The following is a 17574-nucleotide window of genomic DNA, read 5'->3' as shown; positions in this document are numbered from 1 at the left end:
GCCACTGCCAGCGCAGTGCATTGTGGGAAGCCCCGCACACGGGAAGCGGTCTGCGGCGCCGGCCCTCGCCTGGCCCGGGGACCTGGCTGGGAAGACCCAGCGTGGCTTTGACTGTGGCGCCTGCGTGTCACTGCCCGAGCGTCGCTGGGAAAGCTGGCCCCGAGCCGCGGGTCCACCGGGCCAGGCCTGAGAGGAAAGCGATTTGAGAAAGATTGGAACTGAGGAAATCTCTTTGAGAGGGGGTTCCCCCTTCAACCTTAACGCCTAGCGCCTCAAGAAGTGGAGGACTCGGGGGTCAAGAGCGTTTCCGACCCAGAGAAATGGAAGGGACGGGGACCTAGGTGAAAGGTTACCTGCCTTGGCTTTTTTGTTTATCCTTCTTACCCTCTTCCCCCTTTACCTCAAGTCGCTGGCCTCTACCTCCCCAAATGCCACCTTTTCCGGAAGCGGTAGCCCTTCGCCCTTGAAACTAGTAAGCCCCATTAGTGTTTGCAAGCCGAGATGCGTGGTGTGAGCATAGAGAAGGAGCAAGCGATCCGGCCCTGGACCCTGTCTTACATGTCACTTCCCGCTCACCTCACCTGGGGCCCAAACCTCGGTCCGTATGGCAAAGATTTGGTGATGATCTGTATAGAGCTAGAAACTGCACAGTTGCGTATCATCCCTTGGCGGCCCTTTAAGTGACCTCAGCCAACTTACAAAAAAAAAAAAAAAAAAACAGGAGAGTAAGCAGCTAACCCATATAAGAAATGAGATGGGTGATAAAAAAAAAAAAAAAAACCCACCGCTGTCAAGTCTGAGTCATAGTGACACTATAGGGCAGAGTAGTACTGCCCCAGAGGGTTTCCGAGGCTGTAGATTTTTATGGAAGCTGACTGCCACATCTTTCTGCTGCAGAGTTGCTGGTGGTTCGAACCGCCAACCTTTAGCCAAATAGTGACCTTAATAGTGAGACGATAATGGTGCCTTCATCCAATTAACATTTATTAGGTGCCCTGAGGTGCTTGTGCATACTGCTGTGGTTTACAATTACTCATCTTGGCGTCCTCACCTTAGGGCAAGGTCAGCTACATAACATAATAGATGCTCAGTGAATTCTGAGTGATTAGAAGCATGAGGAACTTGCCATGAGATGAAGCACCTTAGGATTTCTTCATAATCAATAATTTATTTAGTGCCTGTCTGTAATGCTTAAACATAACCTTGGAGGGGAGGAGAAAAGGGAACAGTATTAAAATATATATAACCATTTCTGGAGTTCTCCTTCCCTTGTCCACACCCACCTTGCCAACTGAATGTTCATTTGAATAGTGGTTTTTGGCAAAACTCCAAATTCCAGCATTATGCACTTGTGATGGCACTGAATTAGTGTCTGCAAGGTGAATGTTCCCCCAGGCATTAACCTTAGTAAATCGTGATGCCTGTTTAGAAATAGCTGAGGCCCAGAAGTTCAGCTTAATTTAGACACAGGTAACTAAGAAGAGCAAGGATAAACCACGGCTCCACAATCAACTCTCCGTGTGCTTTCTCCATTAAAAAATATAAATTTTAATAAGATGACAGTGCATATTCTGAATGCTAATTGCAACGGAACAGTGATACAAGCTAGAGCAAGGGACAATTATCTGGAGAACAGCCTTCTGGCAACTTCTAGCATCTGCAATGGTATCACATTCAGATGTTAAAATAAAAGATACCCCTTACAGCAAAGAAGCAAACTCTCAAGTATTAGACAATGGGAAAAATAATAACTGAAAGGGGCTGACAGCCTGAAGATTATGCCCAATTGGCTAAGACTGATTGGTTTGCCATTAGGAATAGATGTAGTTCTCTTCTCAGCACCATAACTAAGGAACACCAGAGGAAAAATCATTTAAAATGGGCAGAATAAAGAGGGGGGCGGCTGTAGGGGTGGTGACAGCAGAAGTGATAGTGGAAAGTTAAATTTCTGGAGATATTTCTCACCCCAGTTTGGCTCTCTATATTCTTCTCGACCCCCTTGGCCAAAACCAGCCCTAGGCATTCAGCCTACTGTCCTTTCCTTTTGGGGGCTTTTTGTTTTAATTTTTATTTTGAAATCAGAGACTCACAGAAAATTGCAAAAATAATACAAAGAGTCACATGTACCCTTCACCCAGCTTCCCGCAATGGTCTCACAAACCTCTAGTAAGACATCAAAACTAGCAAATTGACATTGAGACATTACTATTAACTAGACTGTAAAACTTGCTCAGTTTTCACCATTTTTAAACCTGCATTCATTTGTGTGTGTATGTGTGCAGTTCAATGCAATTCATGTACAGAGTCACATAACCACCTCTACAATCAAGATACAGAACTGTTGCATCACCACACACAAAAAAAAAACTCCCTGCACTATCTCTTTGTATTAGCAAACTTCCTCCCCATTCTACTCCCCCCTCATCCCTGTTCCCTAGAACTTATCTGTTCTCCGTCTCTGTAGTTGTGTCATTTCAAAGATGTTATATAAATACAATCATACAGCACAAAACCTTTTGAGATTGATGTTTTCACTAAGCATAATGCCCTTGAATTCCATCCAAGTTGTTACAGTTATCAAAAGTTTATTCCTTTTTATTACTGGGTAGTATTCCATTGTATGGATAAACCAGAGTTTGTTCATTCACCTTGAAGGATATTTGGGTTTCCAGTTGTTTGCTATTATGAATAAAATGGCTATGAACATTTGTGTACAGTTTCTGTGTGCACGTAAATGCCAAGGGTATGACTGATAGTTCATAGAGTAAGTGTATGTTTAGTTTTTCAAGAAACTGCCAGACTATTTCCCACAGTGGCTATATCATTTTACATTCCTATCAGAAATGTACGAGAAATCCAGTTTCTCCTTGTCCACACTAGCTTTTGGTATTATCACTATTTTTTATTTTAGCTGTTTTAATAGGTATTTAGTGAATGTGGGAGGAGCCCTGGTGGCGCAGTGGTTAAGCACTCCACTGTTAACCAAAAAGTCAGCAGTTGGAACCCACCATTCACTCCACAGGAGAACCATGTGGCAGTCTGCTGCTGTAAAGATTTACAGCCTTGATAACTTTGGTGAAGGGTAAGACAGTACGCAATACTGGGGAAGCCAGCACAACTTGTCCAAGGCAAGGTCATGGAAGCTCCATAGATACATCCAAACTCCCTGAAGGACCAAATTACTGGGCCGAGGGCTGTGGGGATTATGGTCTCGGGGAACATCTAGCTCCAATGGCATAACACAGTTTATGAAGAAAATGTTCTACATTCTACTTTGGTGAGTATCTTCTGGGGTCTTAAAAGCTTGTGAGCAGCCATCTAAGATATTCCACTGGTCTCACACCATCGGGAGCAAGGGAGAATGAAGAAAACCAAAGACACAAGGGAAAGATTTGTCCAAAGGACTAATGGACCACAACTACCACAGCCTCTACCAGACTGAGTCCAGCACAACTAGATGGTGCCCAGCTACCACCACTGACTGCTCTGACAGATCACAATAAAGGGTCCCAGACAGAGCTGGAGAAAAATGTAGAACAAAATTCTAACTCACAGAAAAACACCAGACTTACTGGCCTGACAGAGACTGGAGAAACCCTGAGAGTATGGCCCCCGGGCACACTTTTAGCTCAGTAATGAAGTCACTCCTGAGATTCACCCTTCAGCCAAGGATTAGACAGGCCCACAAAACAAAACAAGACTAAAGAGGCACACCAGCCAAAGGCAAGGACTAAAAGGCAGGAGGGGGCATGAACGCTGGTAATAGGGAACCCAGGGTCGAGAAGGGAGAGTGTTGACATGTCATGGGGTTGGTAACCAATGTCACAAAACAATATGTGTACTAATTGTTTAACAAGAAGCTAGTTTGTCCTGTAAACCTTCATCTAAAGTACAATAAAATAAAAAATATTTATAGCCTTGGAAACCCTATAGAGTCATTATGAGTCGAAATCAAGTCAACAGCAATGGGTTTTTAGTGACAGTAGTGCAAACAGTTAATGATGTGCTCAGCTGCTAACTGAAAGGTTGGAGGTTCAAGCCCACCCAGAGGCAACTCAGAAGAAAGGCCTAGTGATCTACCACTTCCGAAAAATCAGACATTGTAAACCCTATGGAGCACATTTCTACTCTGACACACATGGGGTCACTATGAGTAAGAATCGACTCAACTGCAAACAGTAGTGATACCTCGTTGTGGTTCCTTTCCTTTTAAAAAGGGGTTTGTTCTCCCCCAAACTGATCCCTGAGTAGGATGCATTTGTCTCCCAACTCCTGCTTTCCTTGATGTACTTGCAAACAAGCACACAGGCCCCTTTTGTTGAAGGATTTCATTGCATATCACACTGGAGAGAAACACAATTCTCATGAGTATGTTAAAAATTTTCTTGAAACATTAAGTTTATATAGTTTGCATTTTTTTGTTTGTTTTGTTTTCTTTAACTCCAGGAAACATCTGTCAAATGGGCCTAGAAATTTCTTTTGGGAAGTGATGTAAACTAAGCTAAACTGCCCAGGATGCAGTCCACAGGTGGCAAATTTAAATGCCCCCAAAAGTGAAGCAGGTAACGTGAATAGGTGAAGCCGGCCAGGTATAAAACAATGGACAGTGGAAGGGACTGTGAAGAGCCAGATAGCTGAAGCCTGTTGACAGAACACAGCCACTACTTATTCCCAGCTGATGGTTTCAAGTGGGAATGTGAAAGTGAGAAAATAAAAAGAAATCAGAAATCTGAGCTATTAAATTTTTAAAAACTATTAAATAAAAAAAAAAAAACTATTACATTTAAAAAACCAAGAAAACCCACTGCTGTCAAGTCGATTCCGACTCATAGCAACCCTATAGGACAGAGTAGAACTGCCCCCCAGGGTTTCCAAGGAGTGCCTGGTGGATTCGAACTGCCGACCTTTTGGTTAGCAGCCATACCTCTTAACCACTATGCCACCAGGGTTTCCCCTAACTATTAAATAGTGGCAACTAATTCCATTTCTTTAAACCAAGAAGGCATGACATACAAAATCTGCCTATGGGACAGATTCACCTCCAGCCACCAGTTTATCTTCTCTGATACAGCCTAATCCGTAAAGGCCGGGCACCACTGCTCTGACTGTGGAGATTTTAAGCACCTCCCAAGATCTCCTCTGGCTCTGGAATGGCTTCTCCTCAGTCTTGGCCCTCTGGCTTCTTTAGGAGAGGAGTGCACTTCCATCTCTTGCTCCTAAAGATTTTACCAGGTCTTTGGACCCTCCCGTACAAGTCATCACGTTTTAAGGTCCCTGAAATGGTCTGGCTCAGGAGGATGTGGAAGTACTATCCTCTCCACCTAGATGATTGCCTGCAGTACGAGCCATTTGCCAAGGCTAATGCAGCCTTAGGAGCCCTGGTGGTACAGTGGTTAAGAGCTTGGCTGCTAACCAAAAGGTCAGGAGTTCAAATCCACCAGCCCCTCCTTGGAAACCCTATGGGGCAGTTCTACCCTGTCTTATAGGGTCACTATGAGTCGGAATCTACTCGACGGCAATGGGAATTTGACCATAAGGAGAAAGTTGGCTTCTTTCTGCATCACTCTAAACTCACAGCCTTGACAGAGATTGGTCCACAGGAGCCCGTCTCCACTATATCTTGTCAGTCCTACTGCAGCCAGGGAAACTTGGCTTTTCCTGTTCATAGGGGCCCTCTCTTCCTAGGACATCTCCCACTGAGTTCTGGCTTCAGATATAAAGGGTACTTCCAGGTTATAGGGTTGCTATGAGTTGAAATAGACTCGATGGGAAGGGGTTTGTTTTTTTTTTGTTTTCCAGGTCATTGATATATTCCAAAACTATTAATTGGCTGTTGTTGTTGTTAGGTGCTGTTGAGTGGGTTCCAGCTCATAGCGACCCCATGTACAAAAGAAAGAAACACTGCCCAGTCCTGCGCCATCTTCATTCGCTACTATGTTTCAACCCATTGTTGCAGCCACTGTGTCAGCCCATTTCATTGAGGGTCTTCCTCTTTTTCACTGACCACTACCAAGCATCATGTCCAGAGCCAGTCTGAGGCATGTGAGGGCCTTAAACACTGATAATGTGTAGTGCCCCCACCTCTGTTTACTCATCCATAAATAAATAAATAAATATTGAATTTTGCGCCCTCTCAATGTACCTAATACGTTTATTCACATATATACAGTAACATCAAGCATTGTGTCCTGCGCAACAAACAACAAAAAACGAAACTCGCTTCATACATAAATTAAAACCGTTCGTGTTACATAAATATTGATATTTCCAGTATTTTTTGGACATTTGCTATGTTAGTATTATATTAAATGTATGCTAGATTACATCTGCTTGTATGCCAAGCATGTTTTAAAGTTAAAGTTAGAAATATTACTGTTTATAAAACTTAAGGCATAATTCTGTACATAAATGCTATACAGTTAAAAAGACACTTGATTGAATTCATTGCAATGGTAGGCTTATTCAAGTTCCCTCACTTTTCGTGTCATCTGGGACTGGAGTTCCCATTGGCTGTTTACCAGGAAGTGTGCAAGAGCATACCCTCATGTTTGTATCATAGCAGAAAGCATTAGTGGCCCTCCTAGCTGGAGTTGCTGGATCAGCAGACATGGCTGCACAAGATGGTTCTCTCAAAATGGATTGACCTATTATCTATTAATATAATCCATCCTTGCCCAGTAACCGCTCATGTTGGATGCAGTTACATATTGGGTAAATGTAGCAAGAGTTAGACTCGACAGCCCACCCCCACATCGTTTGTTGTTGTTAGGTGTCATAGACTCGGTTCCAACTCATAGCAACAATGTCTACAACAGAATGAAATAAACCTCTTGTTTATTAGAAAGAAACAGTATACTCCCAAGATACCCACCAAGATAAGGAGTTTCAATCACTTGGGAGAGGACGGTAGGAGACAGACATCAACAAAGGTGTTGAAGTGGTTGGGGCCTTGTAGCTTAAACAATATTGCACATGGGCACCCTGGGGACCCGGTGTAAACTTTGTTTCCGGCCGGCACATTCTCACACACCGGAGCTGGTATCAGTTTCATTTAGTGCCCTGCCAGTTCCCTCCCACTGCAGTGCTCACTTTTCCTCGTGTCCTGTCTGCTTGGCATCTATAGGTCTTTGTTTTGGGCAACTGGTGCCCCTGTTTTGTTGATGCCCTAAGTACATGCTTACCTTGTTTATTGGGTAATCCATCCCTGATGATGTCCTTCTCCAGGGACTGGTCCCTCCTGATAACATGTCCAAAGTATGAGAGATGAAGTCTCACCATCCCTTCTTCCAAGGAGCATTCTGGCTGTACTTCTTCCAAGACAGATTTGTTCGTTCTTCTGGCAGTCCATGGTATATTTAGTATTCTTTGCCAACACCATAATTCAAAGGCATCAATTCTTCTTTGGTCTCCCTTATTCATTGTCCAGCTATCGCATGCATATGAGGCAATTGAAAACACCATGGCTTGAGTCAGGTGCACCTTAGTCCTCAAGATGACACCTTTGCTTTTGAACACTTTAAAGAGGTTTTTTGCAGAAGATTGGCCCAGTGCAATCCGTCATTTGATTTCTGACTGCTGGTTCCATGGGCGTTGATTGTGGATCCAAGTAAAATGAAATCCCTGACAACTTCAATCTTTTCTCCATTTATCATGCTGTTGCTTATTGGTCCAGTTGTGAGGATTTTTGTTTTCTTTATGTTGAAGTGTAATCCATGCTGAAGGCTGTTGTCTTTGATCTTCATCAGTAAGTGCTTCAAGTCCTCTTCACTTTCAGCAAGCAAGGTTGTGTCATCCGCATATCACAAGTTGTTAATGAGTCTTCCTCCAGTCTTGATGCTACACCTTTATTAATTGGCTACTCCTATTTAGGATAGAGAGTTTAGATAAAGTCTTGCATCTGGGAGAACAAATAGCACCTCACCTCTCAGAAGCATCTAAGGGAGGTGCTAAACTAAAAGCCAAACCCACAGCCGTCGAGTCGATTCTGACTCATAGCAACCTCAATAGGACAGAGTAGAGCTGCCCCATAGGGTTTCCAAGGCTATAATGTTTACAGAAGCAGATTGCCACATCTTTCTCCCACAGAGCAGCTGGTGGGTTCAAACCACCAACCTTTCACTTAGCAGCCAAGTGCTTTAACCACTGCACCACCAGGGCTCCTTAAGGGAGGTATTGGGTTACACTAAAGTTCTGCTATGGTTTGGAGGGGTACAGGGCAAGACATGAGTGAAATGTCAAGATACACAAGAACACAAAAAATGAATGAAAATGAGGCCTTGGACCAGGAATGATGTCAATGGAAAAGTTAGAATAAATAAATAAAGCAGTATTATGAGGATCATCTCTATTAGGGCCTAGAGGTTAGCCTGGTGGTTAAGCACACACACTCTGCAGCTAAACCTTTCTGGGTTTGAATCCTGACTCTGTCACTTACTAGCTTTGCAACCTTAGCTGCTTAACCTCTGGTGTCTAGTGACCCATCTGTAAAATGAGGCTAATAATAGTATCTTCCTTTTGGAGTTGTTATAAAGATTAAATAAGTTAACTATAAAGTATTTAGAGCAATACCTGGCACATAGTATTCTACGTGTTGTTGATATTATTTTTTAAATGAACTTAAATAGTGTTGAAATGGTACTGAACCAAATTTCCTAAAAATAAAATTCAATGTGGGGGGAAAAGTCAATTCCTACAAGTGGACTGGGGGGAAGGAAAGCGTAGAAACTATACACGTACAGAAAAAGGATAGGAGATAGCAGTAGAACGAATTACTTAATATGACCCTTCTAGCCATGATCTTTGTGACTCACACACAATGATTGAGTGGGACTAAGTAAATAAGGTGTATGGAACCCTAACAAGGGGGCTGGTCAGTTTTGCCATCCCACTAGGCTTAAAATGAGCCAACCTAGAGGCGGAAGGGAGGATCTCACCAACACCAAGAAAGAAGAGCCAGGAGTGGAGCACGTCCTTTGGACCCGGGATCCTTGCACTGAGAAGCTCCTGGAACTAGGAGACAGAGAGAAAGAGAGAGAGCTGTAACACCAGAGACAGCGAGGAGCGGTGGCAGAGAAATGGCAGTAGCAGAGGCAGGAAACCGGCAACAGACAGTGTGGTGGGCTTCCCGGCCCACTGAGCAAGAAAGCTGAAGCAAGAAAGTTGAGTGCCTTTGAGCAGAAGGCTCACTGGCAGAGCAGGGTGCTCCAGGCACTTGGTGGAGTGAGGTTTGCCAACACACAGAGATAGTGCTGAGTGCCTTTGGGCCCAGGCTTACAGGCAGAGCGGGGTACCTCCGGGCACTTTTCAGCAGAGCTAAAAGAGCTTTGTAACACTTACCCAAGCAGGGCAGAGGCCGAGGGCCTGAGAGAGGCATACATGCAGCACAGCTAAAACACGTCCTGAAGGAAGAACTGTATCCTGAGCATTCCTAAACCTGAATTGTAACCTGTTACTTCCCTAATAAACCTCATAATCGTGAGTATTGTCTGGCCATTACAAAGAATTATCAAACCCAGCAGAGAAGTAGAGAGTGCTGTGGGAGGGGCAGTTGCTGTCAGAATTGGTGAAGATGGTGAACAGAGGAAGCACGTCTGACCTCTGCCTCACAGGAATCAGCCTTGGGCTGTTGATCTTGATTCTCCTTCCCCTTGTGAAGTTAGAAGAGGAGGTCAGATACCCCTGCCACGTCATATTTACAGAGAGATATAATTTAGATAGAAAAATAGCTTAAAGAATGTTTTAGCATGGGGAATAAAAGGGTATCTGATAGCTAGATGGAGCTAGGAAAAATTAAACAATTAAGCTGCAGGAAAAAATCTGTAACTTTATCCAGAAAATTTATTTCTGAGTATAATCTTTGCCTGAACAATTTTATAAGGCTGATGAAATTGGTCTATTGCAAAGATGCTTCCTACTTTCCAATCAGTAAATGCCAGTGAATCAAGTGCCAACCTCTTCTTTCCCAAGGTTTAAGCAGAACGAAGACAAGTTAACTGTTCTTATATATATTAAAGCTGTGAGTTTTCATAAAATGGAAATAATGGCTACCGGAAATTTTTATCATCCTAGAGCTTTCAAAGATTTTACACATTTGCTTATTGCCAAGATAGTGTAATAATAATGCAAAACGAATTTTTTTCTTGTTCATTTCTACTATCTTTATATAGTTTTAATACAAAAGCACATCAGAATTTTTGACTTACCAAGGTATATTAAAATTACCCTGTTGCTAAACGATTGTAGAGATCAACACAAAGAAGGAGGTCTAGTTTCCAAAAAAAAAGACCACCTTCTTACCTATCAATGTTCACTTTAAATATTTATTAAAAGTACATGTACAAGACACTGTGTTCATTGCTGGGGTTCAGAGAGGGCTAATGGAAGAGACACATAGGAAGTGAGATAATCTCAACATAGTATTTTTTGTTGTTGTTAGTTGCCATTGAGTCGATTCCAACTCATGGCAACCCCGTGTGTACAGAGCAGAACTGCTCCATAGGATTTTCAAGGCTGTGCACTTTTGGAAGCAAATTTCCAGGCCTGTCTTTCGAGGTGCCTCTGAGTAGGTTTGAACCATCAACCTTTTGGCTAGTATTCAAGCACTTAACGGTTTGTGCCATCCAGGGACTCCTTTTCAACATAATATGCTTTGATAAAATAGAGGTATGTAGAGGGTGCTTTGGTTTCCCTCACTTACGAAGCCTGTGGACTAGCATATCATCTGGATACCAAAACAATGCTTTCCACCTTGTTTAAACATATAAAAATTTACATGTGACATTCTGTTCCAGAATCAGACATTATGCAGGACTTCCCTTCACATTTAGAAAAGTATTTATCTCTTGATAATTAAAAATGCGTAAGCTCTGAAACAAGTCCTTTCCAAGACATACAGACACACACAAAAATCTTGAAATGATTGCAGAATAGTTCTCCATGCCCCATGAACAAAATCTGAACAATAAGGTTGAAGAGCAAATGCAAGTTGGAAATTAGGTAAAAGTGATCTACACTGGTAGTAGTGAAAGGAAATGACAGCATCAATGATAAATGATTTTCTTGTGGGAGGAGGCTGTTTAACCTTTTTGTTTGCTAACTGATTTTTCATAAAGGCAACCATTTTACACTTTCCCAAAGAAGATCATAGAGCTACATGAACTTCACTCTGCCTTTACAGGTCAAAAAAGAAAGAAAAGAGCAGAGGGTGAACAGCTCAGAAATCAGTAGATTTGGGGTTTTGTTTTGCTTATAAGAAGGTAAGTTTCAATGCCACTGCTATTTTCAGTTACCAGTTAGCCTTAGGCCCCATTATCATCTAAATCTGCATACATCCTCCTCCATGCCTCTAGCACTGACAGATATAACATCCTAATAACTCTCCATAAGAAGGGCCCTAAGTCATCAAGGGGGGCAGTGGTGGTTCAGTGGTAGAATTCTTACCTTTCGTGCGAGACACACGGGTTCAATTCCCGGCCAATGAACCTCATGCACAACAACCACTCATCTGTCAGTGGAGGCTATCGTGTTGCTATGATGCAGAACAGATTCCAGTGAAGCTTCCAGACTAAGACAGATTAGGAAGAAAGCCTGACTATCTACTTCCAAAAGTCCGTCAATGAAAACCCTATGGATCACAAAGGTCTGATCCACAAAGGATCACAGGAATGGCACAGGACTGGGCAGCCTTTCTTCCAATGTGGGTGGAGTTGCCATGAGTTGGGAATCGACTGGAAGACAGCTAACAACAATGCAAGTCATCAAGAAATGGTTAATATGTAGAGTATTTTGTTTTAAAACCAGAGAAGTGTGCAGTATGTTGGGAAATTTTCTATGATTTTTTAAAAAATGTTTTGGTGTTTTTAAGATTAAACATCAGTTATTCGTAAGCTTCATTTATCCCAAATACTACATTCTCAAAGATGCCAGATAGTAGATCTACTACAGAAAAGGAAATAAAGGTCCCTCTTCGCCATCTTCCTCGTTTCCCTGCAGCCACAGCCACGAAGGTTGAGCTGTGCAGTTTCAGCAGGTACAAGATCTACTCCGGACACAGAAGGCATTACACCAGGACCAATGGGAAGGTTTTCCAATTTCTTAATGCAAAACGTGAGTTGGTATTCCTTTCCCAGCGGAACCCTCAGCAGATAAACTGGACTGTCCTCTATGGAAGAAAGCACAAAAGAAAAGAACCCGCTGTGCAGTCCAATTCCAGGGGGCCATCACTTGTGCATCTCTTGCTGATATAATGGCCAAAGTGAATCAGAAAACTGAAGTTAGAAAGGCTCGATGAGAACAGGATACCAGGGCTGACAAGGAAGCAAAAAAAGGCTAGGCAACCATCTAAAAAGACAGCAATGGCTGCTGCTAAGGATCCCACGAAGACAGCATCTAAACAAAAGATTGTGAAGCCTGTGAAAGTTTCTGCTCCTTGAGTTGGTGGAAAATGCTAAGCTGGCAGATAAGATTTTTAAAGAAAGATCCGACTATTTAAAAAAAAAAGGAAACAAAAGATGTTCAGTACAATTCAGTTACTATAAAGTCTTTATAGCTCTATGCAAACATTGTTGTAAGAAATACTGTTACCATCCATTTTAAAATCACACAGGTTGTATTCTAGAATCTCAGGAGATGGGAATAATAGCAACAAAATCAGAATATATAGTAAAATAACATTAAATGTACTGAAAACATCCATGAAGTGCATATTTTAATATTAATTCAAAGGTTTAATATTTATTTTATAGCTTATACATTGAATAAAAGAAAAGAGTACAGATACATATCTCCACTGGGCTGTAGCTTTCCCTACAGACCCTACCCTCTGGTGTGACAGGATTGTTTATCAAAAGGCCAACAGTCCCTTAGGCCACAGATAGACATTTTTGCCTCATTTTTGACATCTTCCTGGGCAGAAAGGAGGGAATAACATCTCACAGAGCAAAGGTATTAGAAGCTGAGACCACCTCTCAAATGATAAAAGTGTTCATGTCACTACGGAGTCCCTGGGTGGCATAAACTAGTAGTCAAAAGGTTGGTGGTTCAAACCCACCCAGAGACACCTCAGTAGACAGGCCTGGCAATCTGCTTCCAAAAGGTCACAGACTTGAAAGTCCTATGGAGGAGTTCTACTCTGCCCACATGGGTCTCCATGAGTCAGAATCAACTCAACATCAACTAGCAACAGCAACAGTGTCAGCAGGGTTAGGATCATCCCTCACTTCTTTCAATCACTCAAGATGTTTTGAATGCCTAGTATGTGTGAAGCAGCATGCCATGTGAGTGTTAGGGATACTCATTCCTTGAGGAATCCAAACACTTGTTCTTTTAGTCATTGAACAAATTGTCACTGAACGGCTGGTACTATACTAAGTGCTAGAAATACTATGGTAAATAAAATGCTCCTCCTCCCCAAAAGGAGCTTGCGGTAGTCATCTGGAGGAGTAAAACATGTGAACAAGCCACTCACTCCAGGTGGATATGTTCTAAGATAGGGACACTCACAGGATGCTAGAGGACGGAGCCCAGCCCAGGAGCCAGGACCGCTTCCCAATGTGACATCTAAGCTGATACCTGAAACAAGTGAGGGAGGGAAACAGAGGTAGAGTTCTGGGCAGAGGGATGAGACGGCATGTTGTTATGGATTGAATTGTGTTCCCCCCAAAATATGTGTTGGAGTCTTAACACCTGAACCTGTGAATGTAATCAAAGCTAATGTAATGCAATCACCTGTCATAATGCAAGCTAATGTAGTGTAATCAATTCGTTGAGATCATACAGGTGTAGGGTGAATCTAAAGTCTAATCACTTCTGAGTTATATAAAGAGCAAAAGAGAAACAAAGACAGGCACCCACAGACACAGGGGAAGAAAGACCCTTAGTGAGGACTGTCCACAGCCAAGGAACCAAGAAATACCTTGGACTACCTGTTGTTGTTGTTAAGTGTTGTTGTTAAGTGTTCCCACTCATAGTGACTCCATGTACAACAGAATGGAACACTGCCCAGTCCTGCGCCATCCTCACAATTGCTGCTATGTTTGAGCTCATTGTTGCAGCCACTGTGTCAATCCATCTCATCGAGGGTCTTCCTCTTTTTCACTGACCATCTACTTTACCAAGCATGATGTCCTTCTCCAGGGACTGGTCCCTCCTGATAACATGTTCAGAGTACATAAGATGAAGACTTGCCATTCTTACTTCTGAGGATCATTCTGGCTATACTTCTTTCAAAACAGATTTGTTCATTCTTCTGGCAGTCCGTGGTATATTTGGCATTCTTCACCAACACCATAATTCAAAGGCATCAATTCTTCAGTCTTCCTTATTCATTGTCCTGCTTTTGCATACATATGAGGTGACTGAAAATACCATGACTTGTCTCAGGTACATCTTAGTCTCCGAAGTGACATCTTTGCTTTTTAACATCTTAAAGAGGTCTTTTGCTGCATATTTGCCTAACGCAATACGACATTTGATTTCTTGACTGCTGCTTCCATGGCCATTGATTGTGGATCCAAGTAAAATGACATCTTTCACAACTTCAGTCGTTTCTCCGTTTGTCATGATGTTGCTTACTGGTCCAGTTGTGAGGATTTTTGTTATCTTTATGTTGATGTATAATCCATACTGAAGGATATAGTCTTTGATCTTCATCAGTAAGTGCTTCAAGTCTTCTTCACTTTCAGGAAGCAAGATTGTATCATCTGCATATCCCAGGTTGTTAATGAGTCTTCCTCCAGTCCTGATGGCATGTTCTTCTTCACATAGCCCAGCTTCTCAGATTATTTGCTGAACATAAAGACTGAATAAGTATGGTGACAGGATACAACCCTGGCACACACCTTTCCTGACTTTAAACCACACAGTATTCCCTTGTTCTGTTCCAAGGACTGCCTCTTGGTCTATATACAGGTTCCTCATGAGCACAATTAAGTGTTCTGGAATTCCCATACTTCACAATGTTATTCATAATTTGTTATGACCCACACAGCTGAATGCCTTTGCATAGTCAATAAAACATAGGTAAACATTCTTCTGGTATTTTCTGCTTTCAGCCAAGATCCATCTGACATCAGCAATGATATCCCTCATTCCACATTCTCTTCTGAATCTGGCTTGAACTTCTGGCTGTTCTGCGTTGATGTACTGTTGTAACCGCTTTTGAATGATCTTCAGCAAAATTTTACTTGCATGTGATATTAATGATGTTGTTCGATAATTTCCACATTCTGTTGGATCACTTTTCTTTAGAATGAGCACAAAAATGGATTTCTACCACTCGGTTGGCCAGGTAGCTGTCTACCAAACTTTCTTGGCTTAGATGAGTGAGTAGTTCTAGCGCTGCTTCTGTTTGTTGAAACACCTCAGTTGGTATTTCATCATTCCTGGAGCCTTGTTTTTCACCAACATCTTCAGCGCAGCTTGGACTTCTTCCTTCAATACCATCAGTTCTTCATCATATGTATTTGTTTTCTCTTGTAGGGATTACCTGCAAGGAAGGAATTGACACAGCCAAGACCCTGATTTGATCTTCTGGCCTCCAGAACTGTGGGAAAATAAATTTCTGTTCTCTAAAGCCATCTACTTGTGGTATTTCTGTTACAGCAGCACTAGGAGACTAAGACACATGTGCACAGTGCCAGAGCCAGAGAGAATCTGATGCATTCAGGGACCTGCCAGTTGTTCAGAAAGAATGAGTGCAGGAAGTGGTAAAAAATGATACTTCAGCGGAAAGTACCAGCAAGTTCTAGAGTGCCTCATGGGCTAAGTTGAGGCATCTGACCTTTATGCCAAGAACAAGTTTCCCCAAAGTGTGGCTGTGTGGTAAGCAAGAAGATTTCACAGGTGCACAGACCAACATTTTCTACTTTGGAAGTTAATGGATTTAACATGGATTACAATACACACACACACACACACACACACACACACGCACACACACACATATGTATATATATGTATACACATGTGTACACACACACACACACACACATATATGGTGGCACAGTGGTTAAGAGCTTGGCTGCTAACCAAAAAGTTACCAGTTCGAATCCACCAGCCACTCCTTGGAAACCCTATGGGGCAGTTCTGCTCTGTTCTATAGGGTCACTATGAGTTGGAATCAACTCGATGGCAATGGGTTTTATATATATATAGAAGTCATACATCCAACACATGACTTCTCTTACATTATTGCTTAGGATGAGGCTGAGTGACAAAAATGATTCAATTTACAGACAAAATATCAAATATATTACAGTTGGTACATGAATGACTGATGTTTGGGGAAAACTGCCTGAGACCAACATTTTTTCACTGAAAAATTTTTAGCAGGGAAGTCACATGAGGAGACTTTTGAGTTAGAAAGAACACTCTGGTTGTGGAGAATACATTAGGGCAATGTTTTTCAAACTCTTGGCTAAGTACCAATAGTGGATTCTAAAATCAAATTTGAAGTTGCAACTGGCAGTCTTTTTTCCCAGTGAAATGTAATAGGATAAAATAAAAAAAATCAGACAGCATCACACAAAACAATACTTTTAACTTTTATATCTATGTATTTATTTGTGCATGCATGTGTGTCTTTATTGAGTCACAAAGTAAAATGTGTTTCTGTGGGTCAAGGTATAAAAAAAAATTTTTAAGCCAGTTAGGAGGTTGTTGCAGTATTTCATTTATTCATTCAACTAGTATTTATTGAGCACATATTATGTGAAAGATGGATGCTGTTATGGACACTGATAATATACATGGTGGAGAAAAATAGATAATGTCCCTGATCTCACAAACTTTAAACTTTGGTGGGAAGAGGATACGATGTAAACAAATAAATACATAAGATAATTTAAGAGATGGTAATTTGCTAAAAGCAATAAATGCAAGGGAGGAACACTGCTATGTCCCATGCACCTAGAATAGTGCCAGGAACATAGTAGACACTCAATAAGTATTAGTTGAATGAATGAATGTGGGATGTTGCTAGCTTGACTCAGGTCAAGTTGCAACAGAAACGAAAAAGTAGAAGGGTTCAAGAAATATTTAAGAGGTAGAATAAACAGGACTTCATGAGAAAAAATAGATTTGGAGGCTGAGAGAAAAAAAGAAGGATAATTTTCTACAGCCTCTCCTAAACATAGAAACCAGAGCAGATTCCCGATTTTACTCAGAGTAAAAGCCAAAATCCTTACAATGGCCAACAAGACTGTACATGATCTGGGCTTTTGGTACCTCACTGACCTCATCTCCTATTAATCTCTTCTGCTCCAGCCACACTGGCCACCTTGCTAATCCTCAAACCCCCAGTCACGTTCATGGTTCAAGATGTTTGTGCTAGCTGTTCCCTCTGCCTGAAATGCTCTTCTCACTTCCTTCAAGTATCTCCTTCTTGGTGAAGTCTACTCTAACTATCTTGTCTAATACTGCAACTCACTCTCTATGACACTCAATACTCTGCCAGCTCAATTATTTTCCCCATAGCACTTATCAAACTCTATCATGTTATTCAATTTATTTATTTAGTTATTATCCTAATTGTCTCTCTCCCCATTAGAATTAATCTCTCTCTGTACCTACTGCACA

General features: G+C 41.8%; 1 pseudogene; it reads left to right on the top strand.

Moving 5' to 3' along the window:
- The first annotated feature begins 11918 nt into the window (after positions 1–11918).
- On the top strand, positions 11919–12449 carry LOC101344776 (60S ribosomal protein L24 pseudogene; annotated as a pseudogene).
- The last annotated feature ends 5125 nt before the right edge of the window (positions 12450–17574 follow it).

Source organism: Trichechus manatus, unplaced genomic scaffold, assembly GCF_000243295.1.
Source record: "Trichechus manatus latirostris isolate Lorelei unplaced genomic scaffold, TriManLat1.0 scaffold00026, whole genome shotgun sequence".
NCBI lineage: Eukaryota > Metazoa > Chordata > Mammalia > Sirenia > Trichechidae > Trichechus > Trichechus manatus.
Note: the sequence above shows the minus strand (reverse complement) of the source record. Positions and strands in the feature narration are given on the sequence as shown.